Genomic DNA, 25,027 nt, shown 5'->3' with positions numbered 1-25,027 from the left:
GGATAGGCACGGGGACAGGGTGATCCCACCATTAGGGCTCATCCCTGGGCAGAGGACTACTGTAGGGCGGGTACAGGGAGAGAACCATCCCGAGTACCCACAGGAAGGTACCCTACCCTCTATCCAATTCCCCAACCTTCAACCAATGTCATTAACACCCTTGGAATTTTCACCTATTGTTTTTTTAAAAAGATTTCACCAATTCACGGTGGTAGCTGGGCAACATCTTGTCCTGTTATGTATTTTGGATACCCGGTTACCAGAGGGTGTCTATATATATTTTTGCTTTTTAAATTAAACTAAATAAAAGCTACATTTTAAAGGGTCCATTCCCCAGGTTAATATTCACTTACACGGACACCTATACTATTATTTATATTTAATTCCTTGAGAATTCTGTCATCTAGAGAAGGGATCAACAACCTTTGGCACTCCAGCTGTTGTAAAACTACAAATCCCAGCATGCTCCATCCATTTGTATAAGAGTTTTGAGAAGAGCAGAGCAAGTATGCATGCTGGGAGTTGTAGTTTCACAGCAGCTGGAGTGCCAGAGGTTGCCTACCCCTGATCTAGAGGTTTGTACACATAGGTGGCACCAAGATTTGTGCATGGAGCTCAGGACATGCCCTGAGGTATGTGTCAGTGAGTTTTTAGTTATTAGTGATATAATATCCATTGAAACTGTGTAAACACTGCAACACATAACTGTCAACTGGACTGGATGGGGCAGAACTGATAGTGAAAATATATCTTTTATCCCCTGTAACTATATAAGAAGACTCTATTTATTTCTCAGCCTCTGCTGGTTACATTTTAAGTGGGGGTGAGTGCAGCATTTCTCCAGGTGCACTGCCACCGAGTGTACGGTTCATTTCTGTTCTTGCAGCGACACAAGTTGTGACAATTGCAGATAATTCCACAGTACACTGATCACACTGCAGAGCCGAGCAAGGTTTTTTCACTTCTCCTATAAAACTTGTTTGTTGACATTTTTCTATAGAAGGTGAATGTGCCTCTTTCTTGGCGCGGACATCACATACATGAGCAGGTAATATCCCCGGGGAACAATTGCATTCCAGCTGTAAGTGAGGCTTGAACTTTAGATGTCTTCAGTATTTAGGAGGGTTCTCTGCACAGGGTCTGTACAGTTCCCCAGCCAGAGCCAGCACCTCACAGATAGAGCACAAACTTCAAAGCCATACTGAAACCTCACAGCCAAAGCTGGAACCTCACAGCCAGAACTGGAACTCCACAGAAAGAGCCCTGACCTCTTCACAGCCAGAGCAGGGATTTCACCCTCAGAGCTGAAACCTCATGGCCAAAGGTCAGACCTCATAGATATCACTGGAACCTCACAGCCAGAGCCGAAACCTTATAGGTAGAGCTAGAACTTCAGACAGAACCCAGCCAGTGCTCTTCACAGCCAGAGCTGGAACGACATGGCTAGAGGCTCAAAACTCACAGCCAAAGTCAGAATCTCATATCCAGAGGTCAAACCTTATAGTCAAAGCCTGAACCTCAGAGCCAGAACTTCACATTTAGAGCCAGGACCTCACCTTCAGAACCTGGACCTCACAGACCTAGAACCTCCTGACCAGGGACTGGAACCTCACAGAAAGAACTAGTAGCTCAGACAGAGCCCAGACCCTCACAGCCAGAGCCGAACTTAATAGCCAAAGCTGGAACCTCACAGCCAGAGCTGGAACCACATGGCTTGTGGCTTGAAGCTCACAACCAGAGTCAGAACCTCATATCCAGATATCAAACCTTATAGCCAGAGCCAGAACTTCACAGCCAAAGCCAAGACCTCACCGTCAGACTGGACCTCACAATCAAACCTGGAACCTCCTGAGCAGAGGATAGAAAATCACAGCCAGAGCCTGAACTTCACTGTCAGAATGTGGACGTCACAGCCAGAGATTGAACCTCACAGCCAAAAAGTTAAACCTCATAGTCTGAGACAGAACCTCATAGCTAGAACTAAAGCTTACATCCAAATCCTCACAGTCATACTTGACCTCACAGCAGGAGCATGACCCTCACAAACAGAGCCAGACGCTCACGGCCGTCGGCCAGGTCCAAAACTTCATGGCCTCAGCTTTAACCTTACAGCCAGAGTCATAACTTCATAAATAGAGTTGGAATCTCACAGAACAGAAAACTCAAAGCCAGATCCCAGACCATACAGCCAGAGCCAGGAATTCACAGTTAAAGCTGGAACTTCACAGCTACAGCCAGAACCTCACAGCCAGAGCCATAACCTCAAGGTCAGAGTCCCAACCTTCACAGCTAGAACCTGGACTTCATACCTGAACCTCGCAGCAGGTGCGCGAAGCACGCAGCTAGAGCCCAAACTTCACACATTTAACATCAAGAAGGGTTGAAACCTCACAACCAGAGCCTGAACCTCACTATTAGTGTTGATCGAGCACCAAAGTGCTTGGGTGCCCAAGTAGAACACTTTGCGATGCTCAAGTGTTCTACCGAGCACCTGAGCACAATGGAAGTCAATGGAGAACCCCAGGCACCCCCTGCTCTGAAAAGGGAAGGGTGTCGGGACTCTAGTTCGGCTTAGGAGTCCCTTCTCTGACTCCATATATAGCTATGTCCATATATGGAGTCAGTGCTTGGGGAAACCCCAGTGTATTTAAATCTAATTTATCCTGTATGTCAGAAAAGTTTCTGCTGCGATTCAAACTCATGACCTTCTATATTAGAGGTAAGGCACGTAACCACTCAGCTATAATAGCTCCTAGCCAGTTTAAAAAAATAAAAATAAAAATAGGAGACTTCTACTGTACTGTACTTCTACTGAGACCTATACTGTAGAAATCTCACATTTTATTTTTCTTTAATGACTGGCTATGCAGCTATATAGTGTAGTGGTTAACGTTCTGGGTTGTGAGGCAGAATCTGTGAGTTCAAATCCTATCACAAACTCAGAAATAGAGATGGAACTTAATTTAAACATATAAGGTTTTAGCCATAATATATTTACAGATTCAGAATATATAATATATTGTAATATATGTAAATATATTATGGCAAAAAGAAGTATGATAATATATATATATATAAATATACACAGTGTATATAAAAAGTCTACACACCCCTTTTAAAGGGATTCTGTCACCTCCCCTCAGCCAAAAAACGATTTAAAAGCAGCCATGCAGCACAGCTTACCTGGATTAGGCTGTGCTGTTTTATCTTGAAATCCGTCCAGCAGTTACTTCAAAAAACGACTTTGATCAATAAGGAAATGCGTCCTGAAGGTGCCCAGAGGGGCGTTTTTTTCTTCCTAGTGAGCCCAGTACCGCCCCTCTTTCAGTGCCCAGCCCGCCTTCCTTGTATTTTCTAACCGCCGCCCCCAGCCTGCCACAGCCTCCCCTCCCTCTCCTCCCCCTCCCTCACGCCGAACGAAGTCTCGCACAGGCGCAGTACCCACTGAGGGCTGCGCCTGTGCGATCATTAGGAGACTGAGGGCGGCAGCTTCATCTTCGTCACTGGGCATGCGCCGAGCCCAGTGACGTCCGATGCTCGCTCTTCCCTCAGTCAGCAGGGAATCCACTGTATATATACAGTACAGACCAAAAGTTTGGACACACCTTCTCATTCAAAGAGTTTTCTTTATTTTCATGACTATGAAAATTGTAGATTCACACTGAAGGCATCAAAAATATTAATTAAAACATGTGGAATTATATACATAACAAAAAAGTGAGAAACAACTGAAAATATGTCATATTCTAGGTTCTTCAAAGTAGCCACCTTTTGCTGTGATTACTGCTTTGCACACTCTTGTGAGCTTCAAGAGGTAGTCACCTGAAATGTTTTTCACTTCACAGGTGTGCCCTGTCAGGTTTAATAAGTGGGATTTCTTGCCTTATAAATGGGTTTGGGACCATCAGTTGCGTTGTGGAGAAGTCAGGTGGATACACAGCTGATAGTCCTACTGAATAGACTGTTAGAATTTGTATTATGGCAAGAAAAAAGCAGCTAAGTAAAGAAAAACGAGTGGCCATCATTACTTTAAGAAATGAAGGTCAGTCAGTCCGAAAAATTGGGAAAACTTTGAAAGTGTCCCCAAGTGCAGTCACAAAAACCATCAAGCGCTACAAAGAAACTGGCTCACATGCGGACCACCCCAGGAAAGGAAGACCAAGAGTCACCTCTGCTGCGGAGGATAAGTTCAGATTAGAGACCAGGTCAATGCCACACAGAGTTCTAGCAGCAGACACATCCCTAGAACAACTGTTAAGAGGAGACTGTGTGAATCAGTGTCACAACCAGACAGCTGAGAAGCTCTGACAGAGGCCTTTCAGAACCTCTTCCTTGAGTTCTCTTTGTTGTGCTGTTCAGTTCCTCATCTCGTTAGCCTCTCTCAGCTGTCATGGAGTTGGACTGATTGCTTCCCTTTAAATTCCTCCCCATGGTGCATTACTGGGCGGCTTATACTTCTTCCTGGAGTGTGTGTGCATGCTGATCTTGTTTTCCAGTCTGCTACAAAGTTAAGTGCTGAACATTTATCTGTTATTTTCTGTTTGCTGGATCCCAGGTGACCCTGACTCCCTCCGTGTCTGGTGTAGGGAGCCGGTGGTCGTGTTCCCTCACTATTGTAGGGTGTTCAGGGGTTATATAGTCGAGGTACGTGGATATGCAACCTTCCACCTTTCGGATCTTTGCATAGGCTGAGCAGCCAGGGAAAGTCTCAGGTCTTGTGCAGGGGTCTCCCTTTTGGTTCCTTAGCTTTGGATCCACTTAGTCATATATGCATGTTGCTTTGTCTTGTTTCCTGTACACCGTCCGTGACAATCAGGTCTTCATGGTAGAATATCTGCTAGGAAACCACTGCTAAGGACAGGCAACAAGCAGAAGAGACTTGCTTCAGCTAAAGAACACAAGGAATGGACATTAGACCAGTGGAAATCTGTGCTTTGGTCTGATGAGTCCAAATTTGAGATCTTTGGTTCCAACCACCGTGTCTGTGAATGGATGGACTCTACATGCCTGGTTCTCATCGTGAAGCATGGAGGAGGAGGTGTGATGGTGTGGGGGTGCTTTGCTGGTGACACTGTTGGGGATTTATTCAAAATTGAAGGCATACTGAACCAGCATGGCTACCACAGCATCTTGCAGCGGCATGCTATTCCATCCGGTTTGCGTTTATTTGGACCATCATTTATTTTTCAACAGGACAATGACCCCAAACACACCTCCAGGCTGTGTAAGGGCTATTTGACCATAAAGGAGAGTGATGGGGTGCTGCGCCAGATGACCTCGCCTCCACAGTCACTGGACCTGAACCCAATCGAGATGGTTTTTGGTGAGCTGGACCGCAGAGTGAAGGCAAATGGGCCAACAAGTGCTAAGCATCTCTGGGAACTCCTTCAAGACTGTTGGAAGACCATTTCAGGTGACTACCTCTTGAAGCTCATCATGAGAATGCCAAGAGTGTGCAAAGCAGTAATCAAAGCAAAAGGTGGCTACTTTGAAGAACCTAGAATATGACATATTTTCAGTTGTTTCACACTGTTAATTCATAGTTTTGATACTTTCATTGTGAATCTACAATTTTCATAGTCATGAAAATAAAGAAAACTCTTTGAGTGAGAAGGTATGTCCAAACTTTTGGTTTGTACTGTATATATATATATATATATATATATATATGTAATTACACATTTTGTGCCATACATTTTTTACAATTGCAAAAAAATATATAAAATATATAAATCTAATTTAACCTCTATTTCTGGAAAAGTTTGTGACAGGATTTGAACTCATAGGTTCTGCATCACAACCCAGAACTTTAACCACTACACTATATAGCTACATAGCTAACCACAAATAAAAAAAATAAAAAAATAAAAACATATGAGACTTCTACTGTATATAGGTCTCAGTAGAAGTACAGTACAGTAGAAGTCTCATTTTTTAAATGTTTTTATGTTGTTTTTTTAACTAAGTAACTGGCTATGCAGCTATTATAGCTGAGTGTTTAAGTGCCTTGCCTCTAATGCAGAAGGTTGTGAGTTCGAATCCTGGCAGAAACTTTTCTGAAATACAGGCTAAGGCTAAGGCTACTTTCACACTTGCGTTCGGAGCGGATTCGTCTGGTGTCTGCACATACGGATCTGCTCAGAACAGATCTGTCTGCATTATATTTCAGAAAAAGTGGGAAAGTTAGTCAGACGGATCTGTCCAGACTTTACATTGAAAGTCAATCGGGGACGGATCCGTTTGAAATTGAGCCATATCGTGTCAACTTCAAACGGATCCGTCACTATTGACTTACATTGTAAGTCTGGACGGATCCGTTTGGCTCCACACGGCTGCATTCGGGGCCGCTTGTGAAAGCCTTTAAACGGAACTCACAAGCGGAGCCCCGAACGCTAGTGTGAAAGTAGCCTAAATTAGATTTAAATACACTGGGGTGTCCCCAAGCACTGACTCCATATATGGACATAGCTATAAATGGAGTCAGAGCAGGACTCCTAATCCATGGACTTACACTGAGGGATTCCCTCACTGTACAGTGATGCATAGAAATAGAGGCTGAATTAAATTTAAATACACTGACTAGAGCATCGCGCTCGAGCACACGCGGTTTTTGCCGAGCATAGCGATGCTCGAGCCGAACTGATTTTCAGCAAGGCATGCTCACTCAACACTACTCTTGGTGTTAGGTGTTTGTGTGCAAGGCAAGAGAGTTAGTGTAGTGGCTGTTGGATGAGTCAGACACCAGGCCAGTTAGTTGCAATAAATAAAGTCCTCTCTCTTTACTAAAGTGCAAAATGGGAGTAGTAGTTCATTCAGCAGTAACAACTGCGCAATCTTTTCCTAATGGTAAAGTATGGACAGCAACATTAATGAAAGTTGAAGTACTCCTTGTCACACATCAGTGAATGTAGAGCCACTGTGACAACTAACTGGTTTGGCCTTAGGCTAAACTGTAAGGGCATAACTCCGGCGCTCCCCTGGTTTCATCCATTGATCCCTGTACAGGGATCTGGACTTCGCTGCAGAGAAGCAACCAGATCGCTACCTCTTGGGATAGTCCCAATGTAGTTGGCAGATGGCCTATTGAGGTCATGGTCATGAAGGCTCTAGCCACAGAAAATGATCCAAAACTGTAGGTACAGTCTGAACAGTCACTTATACTGATTATACCATTTTTGGAACAAATTAACTATAGGAAAGTTGGCTAGATGGCTGAGGCACAGGAAAACCACACCGCAATCGCAGGAGCACTCTGGACAGTCTTAAACACTGGAACTGCTGATATTTGGTAACAGAACTGGAGTAAATAGGAGAGCTTGCTGGCAGGGTAATGGTGGATGCATTAGGGGGGGACATTATAGGGTTTGGAAAACCCCTTTAAAGAGCATCTGTCAGCAGATTTGTACCTATGAAACTGACTGACCTGTTACATGTGCACTTGGCAGCTGAATGCATGTGTGTTGGTCCCATGTACGTATATGTGCCTGCATTACTGAGAAAAAGGAAGTTTTAATCCATGCAAATGACCCTTTAGGAGCAAAAGGGGCAATTCCGTTACACCTAGAGGCTCTGCTCTCTCTGCAACTGCCGCACCCCCTGAACTTTGATTGACAGGACCAGGCAGTGTAAAGGTGATCATGCTTGCCCCTGTCAAATTGCAGAGGGTGCAGCAGTTGCAGATAGAGCAGCACCTCTATGAGTAACAGCAATGCTCCGTTGCTCCTAGAGGCGAATTTTCATATATTAAAACATCATTTTTCTCAGCAATGCGGGCACATATGAACATGGGGCCAACACAGATGCCTTCAACTGCCAAGGGCACAAGTAACAGGTCAGCCAATGTCATAGGTACAAATCTGCTAAAAGATGCCATTTCAATCAGGTTTAAAGTATTTGAATGCTTTATGTGTAGGCTGACTGATGGGCTGACAAACGTACATCATGTCTAGCATCAGCCAGCAAATCTGCCTATGTCATGTCAACAGCCACGCAAGAAGCTCTGTTTCCATCATCATGTCTGACAACAAAAACTCCTCCTTTATCAAGTCTGACAACAGCCAAGCAACAAAAACTTCTCACACATCATGACTGACAACAGCCAAGCAACAAGAGCTACTCCAGTATCATCTCCGACAACAGCCACATAACAAGAGCTACTCCAGTATCATCTCTGACAACAGCCACATAACAAGAGCTACTCCAGTATCATCTCTGACAACAGCCACATAACAAGAGCTACTCCAGTATCATCTCTGACAACAGCCACATAACAAGAGCTACTCCAGTATCATCTCTGACAACAGCCACATAACAAGAGCTACTCCAGTATCATCTCTGACAACAGCCACATAACAAGAGCTACTCCAGTATCATCTCTGACAACAGCCACATAACAAGAGCTACTCCAGTATCATCTCTGACAACAGCCACATAACAAGAGCTACTCCAGTATCATCTCTGACAACAGCCACATAACAAGAGCTACTCCAGTATCATCTCTGACAACAGCCACATAACAAGAGCTACTCCAGTATCATCTCTGACAACAGCCACATAACAAGAGCTACTCCAGTATCATCTCTGACAACAGCCACATAACAAGAGCTACTCCAGTATCATCTCTGACAACAGCCACATAACAAGAGCTACTCCAGTATCATCTCTGACAACAGCCACATAACAAGAGCTACTCCAGTATCATCTCTGACAACAGCCACATAACAAGAGCTACTCCAGTATCATCTCTGACAACAGCCACATAACAAGAGCTCCTCATAGCATTTGTGCTATGCCTGCTGAGATTCTGCATCTAAGTCTATCCTGTGTGTAACTGCCTTCTGTCACTGTATCTAATCCTATTCTGTGTGATACTGTCTGCTGCACCAATGCATTAAATCTTATCACGTGTGATACTGCCTTCTGTCACTGTATCTAATCCTATTCTGTGTGATACTGCCTGCTGCACCAATGTGTTAAAGCTTATCACGTGTGATACTGCCTTCTGTCACTGTATCTAATCCTATTCTGTGTGATACTGCCTGCTGCACCAATGTGTTAAAGCTTATCACGTGTGATACTGCCTTCTGTCACTGTATCTAATCCTATTCTGTGTGATACTGCCTGCTGCACCAATGTGTTAAAGCTTATCACGTGTGATACTGCCTTCTGTCACTGTATCTAATCCTATTCTGTGTGATACTGTCTACTGCACCAATGTGTTAAAGCTTATCACGTGTGATACTGCCTTCTGTCACTGTATCTAATCCTATTCTGTGTGATACTGCCTGCTGCAGCAATGTGTTAAAGCTTATCACGTATGATACTGCCTTCTGTCACTGTATCTAATCCTATTCTGTGTGATACTGTCTACTGCACCAATGTGTTAAAGCTTATCACGTGTGATACTGTCTTCTGTCACTGTATCTAATCCTATTCTGTGTGATACTGCCTGCTGCACCAATGTGTTAAAGCTTATCACGTGTGATACTGCCTTCTGTCACTGTATCTAATCCTATTCTGTGTGATACTGCCTGCTGCACCAATGTGTTAAAGCTTATCACGTGTGATACTGCCTTCTGTCACTGTATCTAATCCTATTCTGTGTGATACTGTCTACTGCACCAATGTGTTAAAGCTTATCACGTACGATACTGTCTTCTGTCGCTGTATCTAATCCTATTCTGTGTGATACTGCCTGCTGCAGCAATGTGTTAAAGCTTATCACGTATGATACTGCCTTCTGTCACTGTATCTAATCCTATTCTGTGTGATACTGTCTTCTGTCACTGTATCTAATCCTATTCTGTGTGATACTGTGAGTTATGGTATTGTCTGCCATAACTCCGATCATGTGTGATGTCTGAGCTGAGTTGCTGTGAGACATGTGTGCTGAGAAGTAGCATGGAAGCCCATCATGCATCATGTGTGCTACCATTTGCAAAATCACTCTATCTAATCCTGTTCCTGTATGTGTATTATTGTAGTCTGAGCCACTGTATCGGAGCCTACTCCGTGTGATACTGTCTGCTGAGCCACGGTATCTAAGTCTGTCTAAGTCTGAGATACAGCGATGTGTGCAGATCCAGTGACCTGGCATCAGGCCTCTACCGTTAGAGCAGCGCTTCCAGCCATCAGTCAGTGAGATGTGTAGTAATAATTGAGCCTCTGCCCTGACAGGAAACATATATCCTTCAATGTCTTCCTTCCTCTCAGTCTGAGCGCTGTGTGTGTTCCTGACCCTCGCTTCATCTCCTTTATACACGCAGAATCCGAGAATTATCTCAGACCAAGACCCCAAGCTGCCTCATGTATATCACATTATATCTGTTTACTGGGAGTACACCAGACATCACTATTACTACGATCATCACTATTACTATTGTTACTCGTATTGTTACTGTCATCGCTTTTATAACTGTCATTGCTATTATCATTACTGTCATCACTATTCTTACTACTATCACTGTCATCACTATTATCAGGGCTGTCATCAGGAATTTTAGGGCCCCATACAGGCAAATAGAAATTATAATACCAGGGATACCAAATACTGCTTTGTGATATTAAAAGTAAGTATGTTACAAAAATGTATTTACTGTAATTGGTTTTTGCTCTTTTTTTTAGTAACTAACTTTTCAGAAAAATGTAACTTTTACTTTCTAGCCTTTTTTTCTACCATAAAAGAAAAGCTAGAAAGTAAAAATTACATTTTGTTTGTCATAAAGAAAAATCACTAAAATAAAATGACCTAAATGGGAGGAAATGCTCAAAAACCCCAAACACTGTAGCGTGTTTATAACCGGGGGAGCAATTCCTCTGCATGTGATCCGTTGCTAGCGGCAATCCCCAGCAAAAATGAATATAATGGAGGATGTCAGCAGCGGACCACATGCATGTTTGTCATAACTCTTACTAAGGTTACTTTCACATCTGCGCTTTCCCTTTCCGCTATTGAGATCCGTCATCCGTCATCCACTTTGGTTTTGTCACCATTCATTGTCAATGGGGAAAAAACTCAACTGAAGGGAATGGAGTGCACCAGAATGCATTCCATTCCGTTTCATTGCGTTCCCATGACGCACACAAAATGCAGCACTTTTTGAGTGTGTCCTGAGATGCGGCGCAAGATGGATCCGTCATGATTCACAATGTAAGTCAATGGAAACGGATCCGTTTTCTCTGACACAAAAGAAAACGGATCCATCCCACATTGACTTACAATGGTTTTAGAGATAGATCCGTCATGGCTATTTTAGCGATAATACAACCAGATCTGTTCATACCGGATGCAGATGGTAGTATTATCATGACGAGAAGTTTTTGCTGATCCATGATGGATCCAACAAAAACTCAGATGTGGAAGTCGTCTAAGCAGCTTATTTTAGAGATCTCCTTGGGGATCTGAACCTTAGACCTTCTGTATAGCAAGCAGCAGGCTTACCACTACACTAAAGAACTGCTCTGTTGCTTTGGATAAGATTGTCTGTGCTTAAAAAGATGCTAAATATTATTACTGTTTTCTTCACAGGCATAATATAAGGACTCATGCACATGACCGTTGTTTGGGTCCGCATCCGAGCTGCTGTTTTTGTGGCTCAGATGCGTACCCATTTACTTCAATGGGGCCGCAAAAGATGCGGACAGCACTCTGTGTGCTGTCCGCATCCGTTGCTCCATTCCGAGGCCCTGCAAAAAAAAAATAGAACATGTCCTATTCTTGTCCGTTTTGCGGACAAGAATAGGCATTTCTACAATGGGCCGCCCGTTACGTTCCGCAAATTGCGAGAGGCACAAGGATGGCTTCCGTTTTTTGCGGATCCGCGGTTTGCGGACCGCAAAAAATGGAACGGTCGTGTGTATGAGGCCTTAAATAGTATAAATAGTGTTAATGTTTAGTAGCTTTTTAGGCACCAAAAATCTAATGATTGGAACAGTGTAGATCTATAGTGTAGTGGTAAACCTACTGCCTACCATATATAAATTCTGGGATTAAATTCCCAGCAGAGACCTATAAAATAAATTCTTTAGAAAAAGTTCATGCAGAAAATTCTACTTTTGGTTATGGCAGAAAAAGATAACTTTTACATTCAGGATTTTCTTTCATGGTAAAAGAAAAGCTAGAAAGTAAAAGTTACAATTTTTTGCAAAGTTCATACTACTAAAAGAAATAACAGAACAAAAAACATTACAATAAATGTGTTTTCGTAGCATATTTACTATTTAATATCATGTACAGTATTTGGTATCCCTGTAATAATAATAACCCATACAACTTAGTGAACACATTATTTATGGTGGTTGGTAAACAGCATAAATAAAAATGCTGCAATTTTTTTCTTCTTTTAGTAATACTATTTAAACAATTTAATATTATGCCTTTGAAGAAAACAGTAACAATAATTACACGGCGCAGAAAATCCTATCTTTACAACCTTGCAGTTCTACTGTGTAGTGGTAAATGTTCTGCCTGCCAAGCAGAAGGTCTGGGGTTCAATAAGTTTTGTAAAAGTAAATAAGTTTAGTTTTTGGTTTTTATTTTATGGTAAAGTCCCAACAGAGACTTGCAAAGTAATTTCTTTTTTAAATGTTGAGGGAAGGCCCATTCCCCCAACCCACATGGAAAGGAAGAGCCACGAAGCTTCATTAGTGTTCATTTCAGTGAAGTTAGTACTAATGAGGCTGACAATATCACAGACTGGGCTAGGCCCCCTAGTATTATTATCATCACTGTAAATACTGTTATCACTATAGTCATTATTTTTATCATGTTATTATCATTGTCATTAATATAGCTATTTTCACAGCCATCACTATTATACTATTGTCAGAGGAAAGCTGTTATAGCCAAAACACATCACATGATGTTATAATGTGACAATAAATCACTATTTTACTGCAAGCGACTGACGGTCTTTTTTTCTACAAGTTACAATGGAGTGCATCTCCTATATACTATTTTGTATTATACTATTGTCACTATTATTACTCTCATTACTACTCTTGCTATGGTTCCTATTATCACGGTCATTGTCACTGTCGTTACTATTATTACAGTACTATCATCACTATTAGAACTCATTTATAACACTATCATCAGGGTCGTCACAATTCTTACTATTATTACCATTTTCATTACTACCACTATCATTTATATCACTATTATAACTATCATTATCATCACTATCATCTTATTATTGATATCATTGCTATCATCTCTTATCACTAAAAGAACAGACAGGAACCTCGTTCACATGTTCAATGGGGGTCATAACTATCATCACTGCTATCACCACTATTATAGCTATCATCTCTATTAAAACTTAAATCTCTTTAATCTCTACAATCAATGTTATCACTATTATAACTATCATCACTATTAACGGACATAACCTCATCTTCACTTATTTAGCCTGTATGAGTGGAGCATTTCTTGCTCTGATGTTTTGCTGCATTGTGCAGGGCAAGGGCTTTTTCTTTACTACTGGTGACATACAGGGTTCCTCCTCACTATACTAGGCGGAGACTTCTGCCAAGCAGTGATCCCGGTAACGTCACCGGCACAAATGGACGGTCTTATAGCGCTGTTTTAGAACCTAGGGCATCACTATAGACTGCCCATTTGTGCCAGTGACGTCACTGGGATCACTGCTAAGAGGAAGCCTCCACCAAGAATAGTGAAGATGTAAACAAAATAGACCTAGCCCTCTGCGATGCAGCGCAGGGCAAGGGGGAGCATCGGAGCATAAAATGCTCCACTCATACAGGTGTCACGGATGAAGTTTGCAGATAACTGGAACTTATAAATAAACAAGCGACTGGCTTGATCCCAAACTAAGGAGCTAATAGGTGAGCCCTATAAAACCCTAAGAGCTCTCCCTGACTGCTACGCACATGCATGGATCTTTATGGTAGACGATTGCATGCCCACGTACCTAAATCTGTGTGACACCTGAAAACCCTATAATAGTGAGGGGACACGGCCACCGGCTCCCTGCACTTAATACGGACAGAGTCAGGGTCACCTAGAATCAAGCCAGCAAGGAAACACAATAAAGTAAAGGACTTATCTGAGCAAACAGCAGACGCAGCCTCCAGCAGTGAACTCCTCATCCAGGAAGTAGTATAAACCGCAAAGTGAGGCAGTATGGGAGGGAATATAAAGGAAGACGATTAGTCTAAATAAGTGACAGCTGGAAGAAGGAAAGAGATGAGAAAGTGAAACTAAAACAAAGAAAATCATACAAGAGGTAGAGAAGAACGTCTGTTAGACCTTCTCACAGAACTGGCGGTGACAACAGGCTAAATGGGTAAACATGAGGTTATGTCCCGGTTCAGCTCTGAACTTGGACAACCCCTTTAATTTTACCACTATTATCACTATCATAAATATTTTTATAACTATAGTCAATATTATCAGTATTATAACTAACATTACTATCATCTATATTACTGTAATCACTATCATCTCTAATATTACTATCATTATTATCATTACGTAAATCACTTTTATATCTCATCATTATTGTTAGTATTATACTAATATCACTGTCATCACTCTTATCACTTATGTAGTTATTCATTAAAGCTAAACGTTTTTTCTTAATTTTAAAGAATCAAAATTTATAAATGTATAAATCCCTATTTTACGTTTAGATATTTCCCATCATGTCCTGCTCTCATTTTTCAAATGTTACTACCTACTAGTGTTGAGATGGCTATTTGCACTTAACAAGTAGGGAAAAAGGAAGACTGTCTGTATTATACTCCCAGCATTCCCTGCTTGTTCAGTGTCTGGACAAACCATGTTCCGATTTAAATTTACTTACCTATATGGTGCTGACATATTCTGCAGAGTTTTACAGAAATAATTTGCTCTCTCCTATGGAGCTCATACTCCGATCCCGGCTCATTTGCTGAAGAGACAGCTGCTATTACTTGTAGAAACATGGGGAGGAGTGATCGCAATGCCATTGCTCATCCCCTGTTTACAGTGGTTTGCCGTCGGCAGATTGTAATTAGACAGCCACCGGCAAATCTTGATCTTTCAGGATGCTGAAAAATCTGGATTGCACGATGATCGAGCAGTCGGTGGCAGTATTAGACTACCAGATGATCGCTGACAAACATTACTATGAATGCTTGTTAGTGATCATCGGACAGGAAATCTGCCTGTGGCAGGCACAGCACTATAAAATGCCTTTGGCACTGTAGCATTAGAAGAATTTTGATATCTCTGATAACGCAGCTCTTAGTGGAGTGAATGTCTGTTCAGCTTCTCTCCACAGGTATAATGATTCTAGCACCTCCTGCTAGGGGAATTTCCCACACAGGCTGTGTGTGAGGCTGGCTGTGATTGGTCAAAACTCTTGCCGTGTGTGAGGCTGTCTGTGATTGGTCAAGACTCCTGCCCATCAACAACAGTTTAACTCGATGCTTTCTGTTGATTCTGCTGTGTCATTGAGCTTACCTTACATTATATAATGAATCTTAAAGGCATATTATCTTCTCTGCTTCTGTGAACACAATATATAACAGTTATATGACATCCAAACATGAATTCACTGTAAATAACGCCGCTTTTGTCTTTAACATACAAACATAGGAACTGTATTAAGGTTATTGGCAGGTTTATCTGTATAAACATATAAGCTATATTAGCAACCTAGGACAGGTCTTAGCTGGCCAGCTACACTTTCTGTCTAGTATACCCTATCAGTTTGTGTTTGGAGTGTGGGAGGAAAGCGGAGAATGCGGAAGGAACCCACGAAAACACAGAGAGAACATACAAACTCCATGCAAATGTTGTCCTTGATCGGATTCGAAACTCCATGATCAGATTTGAACTGCATGGTCCGATTCAAGCCTCGAACCCCAGCACTGCAATGTACCAGTGCTAACCACTGAGCCACCATTTCAGAGTATGGGATCGAGGTTTGGGCACCGACCTTTTAATTAAATGTAAGAATTAAAGGGACATTCTCCTCAGGGTACAGTCATATCAGCATTGCATTCTTTCACCGTGTCAGGCTTTGTGCACCCCAATGTAGTACATTACTACCGGTGTAAATGCATCTGTCTGTGCGCTGTCACAGCGCTGGAGGACGTGTTACTTTGGACCTAAATTTAAAAAGCAATTAAACACATTTATATGCAGATAACAAAAGAGCTGCAGCGGCAGTAATAACACGAGGACAAGTAAGTAAGACATTGTGTAAATCCGAAAACCCAGAAACCTACATCACGCCTGGATACAGGAGCCGGAACACACTTGTCTTCTTGATTCTCCTGCCGCAGGGCGAGCTCCTCACAATGACAAACTCAGCTCCTGCGTTGAAAGCAGAGAATTGAATTCCCACAAATTGTTGATGTTCTGTAAACAAGTAGAACGAACGTGTTAAAAAATAATTATTCAGCTTTTTTTGAAAAAAATTCTTATATTTTAAGAAGTGGCTTAATAAAAAAAACTAATTGTTTGCCAGAAATCTCATCCACAAATTTTCCTAAAAGTTGTTAATGAAATCCAAGTGCGCTGGCATTTTTTCAATCTTGTCAAAGTTTTAATTATCATTTATAACTATTATTATTCTTTAATTTTATTACTATTCTTTTTTTTAATATATTATTTTTTATTTTACTGCAATTTTTATGATTTTATTATTTTGTGCCATATTTATAAAATGTATTTTCTATTATATTAATATTATTTCCTACTCATTACTAATTAATTTATATTATTTATAATGTTTTGCAATTTTTTTTTTTACGATTCATTACTATTTTATTTATTACTTTTATTTATATTACTATAGTATGTTGTTCTGATGATCTCAGTGATCATATTTTTGCACAGATCCTGATCAAATGAATCTGCACTATGTGGAGGTTCCTGTCTTCATGTAACTCACATTGATCCTCTTCAACTCTTCAATATGGGAGGAATGATCCTTAGCGGCTCCACCACTATATAAGGGTATGACCACATGGTCAAGTTTTAAATCCCAAAATCTGGAGTGGATCTTAAAAGGAATTAAAATATAAAGGACAGATATGACTTTTTTGCTTCCAAAACAGCATGCAAAGACCTGACAGTGTGGCTGTATCCGTACCTGAATACTTGACTGAGTGGGCTGACAGTTGACTTATGTCACTTCTGAGTAGTGAACAATATGACTCACCAAAGCAATGACTTGTGCCTCAGTTTTAGGGCTCATGAACATGAACTCATTTTTTTTCTGCGGCCGTTCCGTTTGTTTGTTTTTTGTGGCCCGCATGCAGAACCATTCACCTCAATGGGGCCACAAAAATTATTATTAGGGCTATTATTGGCCACATGCCCTATTATTGTTTGCATTACGGACAAGTATGGGACTGTTCTATTATGGGCCGGACGTTCCATTCTGCAAAAAAACTGAATTCACATGGCCATTCCACATTAGGTCATTAGTATTGAAGTTGTGGAAAACCCTTTTAAATCACTTTGTAAAGATATTCCTATGCAGAACACTAATGTGCTCACTCACCTGCAGAGGATTACAAGGGAAAGAAAGCTAATCATATTATGAACGTGAAGCCAGAAGATTACGAGGAGAAACCATTAATAATCAGGGAAGATAAATTAACCACTTGATCACAAAAAAATAATATCACCTCCATCATTTGCGCAAAACTGCCTCTTTACCAAAATTTGTGTCAGAACCTGCTATAAAACATACTACAAATCTATGCAAACTCAAAAGATGGCTAAACTACTTTTCTGGCTCATATGCAGTATTCCAGAAACAGGGTACTTGCAATTTGTAACATAGTTCTAGATTTGATGTTATTTAATCTATTCATGCTTTATATTATGTTCTGTATTTATTCCCAAAAGCGATGTATAGGTGCCACTGTTTAGTTAATCATGCCATGATTCAGCAGAGGGAACTAGCTTTCCCCTCTGAGGGAGGAGTTTTCTAGTTAGTATTGCCTCAGCAACTTCATTTTAGCTATGCCTGCCATAGACTGTCCAGGATCAGAAGTCCTTGTATGCTAGCATATATACTTTGCTACTTGTGGATAGATTTTGAAAATATTTCTGAGGGTTTTGCACACCTGTGATTATCTTGGAAAGGTTGCAAAGGGACTAATAATACTATTATCATCATTGTTGCTGTTTGACTATATACCGCTATTGGGAAGAGACTGCCCTGCGACTTGCCTTGAAACTGTGCTTGCTGATGTACTACAACTCCCATTCTGCACTTTAGTAAAGACAGATGTTTATCTTTTACAACTGGTTTGGTTAGTGACTCTTTTACTATACGACAGCCAGAGCACCTACATCTCCTGCCTTGCATCTGCAGCAAACCACAACACCAATGCAGTACGCCGACCTGCAGGGTATTGCGATGTTAGGTCACGGTTAATAGGCATACGAATGTTACTCACAGTTGGTATGGAGACCCTGGGCAGGCGTAGAGCAGAGGCTGGCACAGAAGTCCTCTGGGGCACTCTCTGTATGTAGGGACCAGGCCTGATGTTGGGTGAGGTGCCCTGGATGTTGCAGATGTTTAATGTGCCTAGGGCAAGGTCCCTTTAAGATTCGTGACGCCAGTGCCTGTAACGACGGCACACCGGTTTATAGTTGTAGTAAAGGAGGAACACAATGGTATGGTGACCCAAACTTTTCTTTACTGGTGAAACAGTTCAACTTTATACAGTTGGTTGTCAATACAGTTCCATATATAAGGTTCACTTCACAAGCAGGCTTTCACAATAATGGCAGGTATACTGTTCCTTGCAAGATACTCGGAGGGCAACAACAACACACTCAGATCAGGCTGTACCTTCTTCTCAGAAATAGTGTACACTGTTCCTTAGAACTCCTGTCTTACCCCTCTCTAGCAGTGTTCCCTCTAAGACTTGGCAGCTGCTGAGCGGGGTCGGGTCCGCGTCCAACTTCTTAGAGGGACAAGTGGCGTTCAGCCACGCGAGATCGAGCAATAACAGGTCTGTGATGCCCTTAGATGTCCGGGGCTGCACGCGCGCTACACTGAACGGACCAGCGTGTGTCTACCCTTCGCCGACAGGTGCGGGTAACCCGCTGAACCCCGTTCGTGATAGGGATCGGGGATTGCAATTATTTCCCATGAACGAGGAATTCCCAGTAAGTGCGGGTCATAAGCTCGCGTTAATTAAGTCCCTGCCCTTTGTACACACCGCCCGTCGCTACTACCGATTGGAGAAAAAAAAAAAAAAAGAAAAAAAAAAGAACTCCCGTCTGGTCTCATCCCAAGGCCCGGACACCCTAATGCTGGCTTTTATCCTTGGTAGCAATCTTCCTCCCGTATTTATCCTTGCTTTACATGAATGATTCCTCTGCCCTTCAGCTTACTTGTTTTAGCTGGAAACAGTGGCAATGCTTGGCTTGTGGGAACTGCAGGTTTCTCCCAGGAGGCGCAAACTCTTCTCATGGGGTGACTCTTCTGAGCTAACTCTGGCTCTTTATCTTCAGGCAGGCTAGGATCCTTCCACTAGCCTCCTGGTAGCAACTAGAAACCTGGACTGTCTAGCTGCATGTCAGGAGGAGGCCCTCAGCTTGTCTCTGGCTGGTGCCCTCTCTCTTCTGTCTCCACAGACTCCTGACTACAGACCTAACCCCTCCCTGTCCAGGCCTGAACATTTATACTAGGGGCTCTCTATCTCCCTCTAGTGTCTAGGATGCTACACTACATCCTAATAGGCCTGCTACACATATCACAGGGGAACAATACACATAAATGCATATAGAAAATACATTAAAATGGACGGTTAAATATACTGCCACTGTCCCTCAGGAGTTGGAGGACAACGTGGCCCAATTGACCCTTGTGTAGTGCCCACATTTACTGAGTGGGACACTACACCAAGGCCATCCCAACTACCTTCAGGCAGAAACATTAGCATAAGGATGTGCCCCAAGGGAAGAATGGGTGCACCCTCCTATTACTCTCCTCGCCCTAGGGAGCATCAGTGTGGGGACTGCCACTGTGAACATTTATTGCAGCCACTACTATTCCCATCCTTTGCTCCTCCTGGGCTTGGGGCACATGGACTACTAGAAGATGCGCTACATTTTTAAAGAGAACTGTACCTCTTAATAAACTTAGGGCATTTTACTCCAGTACATTTTTATTATGACTGGTGTATGAAGTCCATAAGCCAATAAATTCCTCACTGCTGGCTTTTTTGCAGTTCTGAGATCACAGCAATTTATGAGTCTTGTTGTACTTGCAACCCCTGTCACTTCCAATATGTTGCAACGCTGCAGTGCTACAAACGATCTTTGGTTGCATTACCAAAGGTGCTATGTAGCCCCATAAGCATGTACACTCAGATCAGCCGAGGTTGTAAAAGAGGGAGAGGACAAAAAGCCATCACATACCTTTGTTGATGGTCATCTCCTTGGGGCACAAACATAATTTAAAATGGGTTAAGCCAACAACACTATAATGTGTGTAGAAACCTTAGGATCTGCACATTTACCAACAATGCAGTTGGTAAATTTGGGGCATGTTAGCCAGCCCTAGGAACACACAAACCCAACTGGAAATGCCCACTTATGGGCAAGGATCCCACAAGCACTGGCCATTGTCAGGCCGGAACAGCCTGAATTTGGCAGAATTGCCTCTGAAAATTATGGATAATCCATACAAATTCAATAACTGATGGCAACTATGGTTCTGATGGTCATGTAGATGCACTGTCCTTACTCACGTTTCTAGAGAGGACACTGGATCTAGTGTTTTACCGATTTGTTCATGTCTCATCTGTGAGCATAAGCTCTGCGCACAGAGAGGCTTTGATTTTCTGCTCCACACTTGATATGACTTGTTTGTTTGCCTCCGTTAATTAAATTGATTATAATTACAACTCATCGTCCTAAAAGGACCCTCCCCTGGTGCACTGGGAAGTGATTTATATTCTAGGCTTCTGGGATTGCCTGGGTGTCCAGAGCTGGGGAAAAACCTGCCCGCAAAAAGCTGTTCAGCACAGTAGAACCTCGGAATATGGAAAATAAGGTAAAAATCACCTATTATCGTAATCTGTTGCCTATTCAAATCTTCTTATGGCAGTGCGACTTTTGTAGCCAAATGAAAACTGATGTTTCAGTCATTCACACTATCAAAATCTTTACAGCAGCACAGAGAATGTCAAGAGAAGAATGTGGTGAGGGAGGTCATAGACAATGAGTTATATGGACGAAGGAGCAGAGTCCCTAGCAGAACAGAGTATTTCAGCAGAGGACTGTTCTGCTATTGCATGTGGTGACAAACTGGAAGTAAAGTTGACAGCTATCTTTCCCGATCCTCCCATACATATGTATGTTCAGCTCTGCCGAGCATGCATACAGCGTGTACAGAATGGGGGGAGGGGAGAAAGCCTGCTTATCTCTTGAGAAGAAAAGGATCAGGCAGTTAAAAGACAACATGCTCAATCATTGTCTCCCCCTGACATCAGCCGTCAGGAGGCCCCATTCATATTAGATAGTCGGCCGAAATCAATGTGTTCTACTGACATATATCTAATTTGTATGGCCAGATTTGCAGTGACCCAGTAGATCACTGCTAAAGAGTTAATTCACTGCTAAAAGATTAACATTTACTATTTTGGGTTAATGTACTTTCAATGCTTTGAATGTGATTCCAAGAGCTAAAAATGGGAAAACAGCTTAGTTATCATGCCCTACTCATGAGGAGGAAGACTGGACCTGGCCCCGTCTGAGGGAGGAGCTGTGCAGTCTGATTGTATCAGCCAGTGAGTCTGGCCTAGGCAGCTGAGGTGTGAGGAGCTGCATGGGTCTGTGCAGTGTGAGGCCTACTACAGGGGTTCTCCATCCCTACATGCAGAGGACAGTGTTAAGCATCTGAGAGAAAGAGAACAGATATTCACAGACTGTTGAGGATCATGAGAAACAGTGTGAGATAGCAAAAGTAACACACATCTATGGTTTTGGACCTTGCTGCTTGTAAAAAATATATATTACTTCGGTACCCACCACACTTTGGAGACTAGTTAGTCATACGATATAGGATCTGCACCCCTCAGCCCGAGAATTGCAGAAGGCGTTAATAAGAATGGAATTGCACACCTTTGGTCAATTTGGGAAGTCTTCTGGATTTAAAGGGGTTTTATCACTTCAGGAAATGGGATTTATCATGTAAAGAACGTTAATACAAGGCACTTACTAATGTATTGTGATTGTCCATATTGCCTCCTTTTCTGGCTCAATTAATTTTTCCATCACATTATACACTTCTCGTTCTATGGTTACGACCACCCTGCAATCCAGCAGAGGTGGCCGTGCATGGATACCGTAGGAAAAAGTGCAGGCCAGGACTGTAGGAGCCATATAGGCCGGCACTTTTTTCTACTGTGTGCAGGCACTGCTGCTGGATGGCAGGTTGGTTGTAACCATGGAAACAAGCGTATAATGTCATGGAAATATTAATCCCCCGGTGGGCCCCTAAGCAAGATGGGCCCCTCTTTCTCCACTCCCTAAACAAGTGGCACAGTAGGTGACAGTAGAGTGACTGTAATCGATATAGATAGGCAGCATCCCTACTAGCCTATACGTCCATATAACAAACAGTATAAGGCACCCCAGTCCGGCATTGATCACTCCTATCAGTGCCACAACTACTATTCGTCTCCTCCTGGGGGGTTGCTGCAGATTTACAAAGTGAAAGAAGCAAGGTTCTCCAAGGAGCACAACATATTTAAGGAGAGTGCCGTGCTGATCACAAACTGACAGGCAAATTTCATCAGCCTGCCGGAGCTTTCTGGATCTGGCAATGTCAGAAGCTGAAGGCCTGCCAGTCCCAATAACTATAAGGGCTCATGCACACCACCGTATGTATTTTGCGGTCCGCAAAAAACTGATCTGCGAGAAATACGGATGACGTTTGTGTGCATTCCGTATTTTGCAGAATGGAACAACTGGCCCCTAAAAGAGCAGTACTATCCTTGTCCACAATGTGGGCAATAATAGAACATGTTCTATTTTTTTGCGGAATGGACATAGGGAGACTGAATGCACATGGAGTAACTTCAATTTTTTTGGCGGACCCATTAAAATGAATGATTCCATATATATGGTCCGCAAAAAAAAAGGGAACGGGCACGGAAAGAAAATACGTTCATGTGCATGAGCCCTAATGGGGAATGGCGGAGATCTGGTTGCAACCCGGCAAATATGGTGAGAATTGGCTGGACTAAAACCGCTGCAGATTCTGCCGGAGCAGCCAGCCAGAGCTCTAAAACGCTAGTGTTAAAACTAGCCTTACATAGTAGAAGGTGTATAGTTTCCCAGCAGCGCAGCGTATTTAATAAAATGTTTTAGCTTATCTGGTGGAAGGTTAAAAGCTGAGAGTTATATATTGGACAGAGCTTCCCAGCAGCTACGGAGTATTTCCAGAGCATCTCTGAGAATGCTGTATTGGCCGTACTAGAGGTTTACCCATCATGATAAATTATGGTGCAAGGGCCCAGAAGGTATAGGGTTAATGGTCAGGAGGGGGTAGAGAGGAGTGAAAAAATAGGGTGAGGTTCGGGGGTCTTTATATAGGGGGACAGCAGGAGTCTGGTCGCCATTTTTGTTCATCATGAAAAAGCACAGCAGTGCCTTACCATGTTGTCGGTGGAAGAGATAATCGGGAGGCTGCGGGCAGAGGCCTGGAGACCAGAGTCGCTTCACAGGCAAATGGCAGGTGTACTGCAGGGGGAGGCGGCGGGTACAGCAAGCCTGCTGCCATGTGCGAGATGGCCGTGGTGGGTTCGCCCGCCCAGCAAGTTGCGTGGGATCTGGAGCTGGAACTGCGGGTTCCTTGCCCCCTATAGTGGCAGGAAGGCCCGCTCGGCAAGGGAGTGATAGAAGCTTGAGGACGGAGACTGTGCTGGGAGTGTCTACTAGAGGGTGCAGGTCTCCAAGAGATAGCGAGCATGTTATCACTGGCTTGGGACTGCAAGAAGAAGGAGAGGCGGCTGAAGAAAGGGAGAGAGCACCCAGCAGGGACGTGGCTGGGATGCAGGCGGCTGCTGGAACGTTTCCAGCGGGAGGAGCTGGAGAATCGTTTTTGAGGGGCGTTCGTCTGGGGACAGGACCATCAGCTGCGGGGTTCACAATGCCTGGGCAGCCAGGTGAGAACATGGGGGATTGTTACAGACACTAGTTAGTAGCCCGGGGGGGAAGGGGGCCATGGAGAGTTGGTTGGGGGACTAGGGCAGTTACTCAGTAGCCTCGCGGGTTGGGTTGCGGAGCTGGGAGTGGCAGGTTCGTCCCTATTACCGGCTTGGGGGGTAGGTGCAGGGGTAAGTGGGGGCATGGGGGTGTCACGGAAGGTGTACAGGAAACAAGACAATGCAAAATGAATATATGACTCACTGGATCCAAAACTAAGGAACAAAAGGGAGACCCCTGCATAAGACCTGGCACTCTCCCTGTCTGCTCAGCCTATGCGAAAATCCCAATGGTGGATGATGGCATATCCACGTACCTCGACTATATACCACCTGAACACCCTACAATAGTGAGGGGACACGACCACCGGTTCCCTACACTAGACACGGAGGGAGTCAGGGTCACCTGGGATCCAGCAAACAGAAAATCAGAAATAAATGTACAGCACTTATCTTGTAGAAGGCTGGAAAATAGGATCAGCATGCACACACACTCCAGGAAGTTGTATAATCCGCACACTAATGCATTATGGGGAGGAATTTAAAGGGATGCAATCAGTCCAACTACATGACAGCTGAGAGAGGCTAACGAGATGAGGAACTGAAATTCAAAACAAAGAAAACTCAAGGAGGAGGTTCTGAAAGGCTTCTGTCAGAGCTTCTCAGCTGTCTGGTTGTGACAGTACCCCTTCCTCTACGAGTGGACTCCGGACACTCAGAGCCCATCTTCTCAGGATGGGACCTATGGAAAGCCCTGATGAGACGAGTGGCCTTAATGTCTGTCACTGGGACCCACATCCTCTCCTCAGGACCATAACCCTCCCAATGAACG

The sequence above is a fragment of the Bufo gargarizans genome, chromosome 2 (assembly GCF_014858855.1).
Source record: "Bufo gargarizans isolate SCDJY-AF-19 chromosome 2, ASM1485885v1, whole genome shotgun sequence".
Lineage (NCBI taxonomy): Eukaryota > Metazoa > Chordata > Amphibia > Anura > Bufonidae > Bufo > Bufo gargarizans.
Note: the sequence above shows the minus strand (reverse complement) of the source record.